This window comes from Helianthus annuus, chromosome 9 (assembly GCF_002127325.2).
Source record: "Helianthus annuus cultivar XRQ/B chromosome 9, HanXRQr2.0-SUNRISE, whole genome shotgun sequence".
Taxonomy (NCBI): Eukaryota; Viridiplantae; Streptophyta; class Magnoliopsida; order Asterales; family Asteraceae; genus Helianthus; species Helianthus annuus.
In genome coordinates, this window is record NC_035441.2 from 79,264,444 (window position 1) to 79,267,714 (window position 3,271).

Genomic DNA, 3,271 nt, shown 5'->3' on the forward strand with positions numbered 1-3,271 from the left:
TGCTTTTTTTAAGCTCCTTTTCAGCATGAATTTCGACCATTGCCCTTGCAAAACTGCTCCTTCCCCATGATTCCGCACACATAGTAGCCGTATAAGAATCCAACATCTTCGGAGTATCTATCTTCGAGGCCAACAAGCTCAGGCCATCCTCCGTGAACGCCGTTAATGGTATATCATGCATTTTGATCCAAACCGGAATTGTTTTAATATCCTGCTTCTCCACCACCACATTGGGAGTCCATTCATTTAAAATTATCGGCACATTCCTTATAGTCCACGGCCCATCCTCCATTAAACTATCCATCCCCTCTTTTGATTCGAACTTGAAAAAGAAGAAACCCTTTGCGTTCATCATTAGTTTCGAGAGCCCATACTTCACCCAGTTATTTTTAACAAAAAAATCCACAACCGGAAAAGCTAAACGTTTCCCCAAGAAATACCCATAAAGCGTATTTTCGTATCTATGATGCACCTGTTTCACCGACGACATGGGGATTACAACATCAGCCCCTTCTACCGATTCATTGGACTCCATCGACCTGAAGTTAACCTTCACCGGCTCCTTTTTAGATTTCAGCGCATTTGCAAAAGATAAAGGTGCATTACCATGCTTAGATGTTGAAGCTCCAATCCCTGATTCATCCGCCGGCTTCTCCAAGTTTTGGGAATCAGCAAAAAACACATTCTCATGACTTCCATCTGTCCGAGATTCCGATTGTTTCCGTGCACCCAAGTTCACCAAATTACCAGGTTTATCAAATGGGCTTTCCACCGGGACGGAGATTTTGGATAATCCATCCAAGATCGAAACATCTGAAGTTGAAAACATACCCCGTCTTGGAAGTTTGATGTTGCCGTCAACATTTGTAACCCGTAACCCTATTCCACGCTTTGAAGGAACATCCCCAGAACCAATCCCCGGTCCATCAGAATTGCTCCCCATGCAGACGTTCCACGTAACCCTCAAGCAAAGCTGATTTACCAAGATATTATTTCCAAAACAACTCTCCCAACACAAAAAACAGATTCGACGGCAAGCAAGAAAACCAAAAACCCTAGAATACCAAAGCAAGAAGACGAAACCAGAAACCCTAATTCCTAAAACCCTAGAATCAATCTGCCACCCTTAACCGATTAAATCAGAGTTATCAATCTAGCTAAATTAAACTCAGTTAACCGCAATCAATAACAACCAATTTAATAAATCAGGGTTTCAAATCTGATAGCTAAGGCGGCGATTGAAAGCAAAACGAAAGAGAAAACCCTAATTTAGATCGATCACTATTGCTAATGAGTTCGTTATAGAATTTTGAAAGGATCAAAACTCTAATCACAGACTGTTATACATTAGATCACAAAGAAAATCAAGGTTTCATGAAGAACAAGAAATCTCCATAGGAGAGAGAGCATTAGGGTTTGTTTTCGTGTTTTACCAGACGCCATTCTACATAGTGTATGAGCTCCAGTTCTAATAAGGACATAAAAGAACCTCTAGAAGAACCCGAACGCTTTCTCAGAAAAAGACTAAAAGCTAAAAACCAAGAGGAAGTTTCGGGGAATCCACCTCCAATGGCGGACCAACGTACCCTCATGGATTATCTACGACCCACCGTAGGTAACCTAGGCGCCGCTATCAATGCACCGAATGTTGAAGCCAATAACTTCGAACTTCGGCCGCATTTGATACAAATGCTCCAAAACTCCGCAACCTTCCATGGGCTTGCGGACGAGGATCCCCATCTACATATTACTAATTTCTTAGAAATATGTGATACCTTTCGGATCAATAGAGCATCAAATGACGCCATCCGCCTTCGAATGTTTCCTTTTACACTAAAAGACCGAGCAAAAGCTTGGCTCTAGAGACTCTAGAGATCACCTCTTTTTTAAATGCTCTTTTTCGGCCAAGGTTTGGAGCATAGTTAAGAAAAAGGTCGATATGGGGAGTGTAAATGATTCGTGGAGTTCTATAATGACATGGATAGAACAGCATGCGAGCTCAAAGAGGCTGGAACATATCATTTGCAAGCTGGTTGTAGCGGCATCTACTTACTTCATATGGCAAGAACGGAATAATCGGTTGTTTTCACACTTGCAAAGGAGAGAAGAGACGGTAGCAAAACTGATTCTTGATATGGTGCGGCTTCGGATAATGGGTTTCAAGGTCGGCGGAGATATAAACCAGAGAAAGCTCTTGGAAAGATGGGAACTCATGGAAGACGACCCCGGTTAATGGCTAAAGCTAGTCGTCTAGTGCATTAGTCTTTGTAGTTTGGTCGGGTTGTGTTTTTGTTTTGGTTGTTTTTTAGGTTGTGGTTTCTTGTTTTGTCTAGGCTTGGGTTGTCAAGTCTAGTAGTGTGTGTCAAACTTTTTGTCGCACCCTGTTCTTTGATTCTTTTATAAAATTCACCGGGGTAACCCTTTACCCAAAAAAAAGCTTGGCTCAACGCCCTCCCAGCTGGATCGGTAAACACCTAGGATGAACTAGCCCAAAAATTTCTATATAAGTATTTCTCTCCCGCTAAAACGGCTAAATTAATGACTGAAATTAATACATATTCACAAGAGGACGGGGAATCCTTATATGATACTTGGGAAAGGTTCAAGGAACTATTGCGAAAGTGTCCACATCATGGGCTTGCGATATGGCAACAAGTATCCACTTTCTATAATGGGTTGTTGCCACACACAAGGCAGACACTCGACTCTAGCTCTGGGGGACTTTTAGCTAATCGCCGCCCGCATGAAATATATAATCAAATTGAGGAAAATGCTCAAACCAATTTTCAGTGGCACACCCCCGAGGCAATAAATCTATTGCCCCGGGCGCCCATAAGGTTGATGAAAGCACTTCTTTACAAGCCCAAATCGAGGCCCTTTCTTCAAAAATAAAAAAAATTAGAAATGACAAAAACAGTCTCGGTTATGGCTTGTGAAGGGTGTGGTGGGCCACATGAAAATTGGAGTTGTATGAAAGAAACAGACGATCAACAAGAGTCGGTAAGCTACATTGATAATAGACCTAGGCCGTCGGGTCCTCCAACGGGCACTTACAACTAAGGATGGCGAAACCACCCAAACCTTGGTTGGAGAGAACCCGGCAATAGTAGTAACCAACAAACCCAACGAACAAACTTTCAACAACCAAGAAAGAGTCACAAAATTTCACTCAACAACAAGGTGGACGAGAAAGGTTTGAAGATACTGTATCTCGCCTCATCTCCGACACTGAAAAGAAAAACTCGGAAAGGTTTCTACAATTAGAATCAAA

General features: G+C 42.2%; 1 non-coding gene across 1 annotated transcript; it reads right to left on the bottom strand.

Annotated features, from left to right (window-relative positions):
• Nucleotides 1-2,532: 2,532 nt before the first annotated feature.
• LOC118482503 lies at nt 2,533-2,639 on the bottom strand. Its single transcript, XR_004868537.1, has one exon. It is a non-coding gene; the product is annotated as a small nucleolar RNA R71 (small nucleolar RNA).
• Nucleotides 2,640-3,271: the final 632 nt, after the last annotated feature.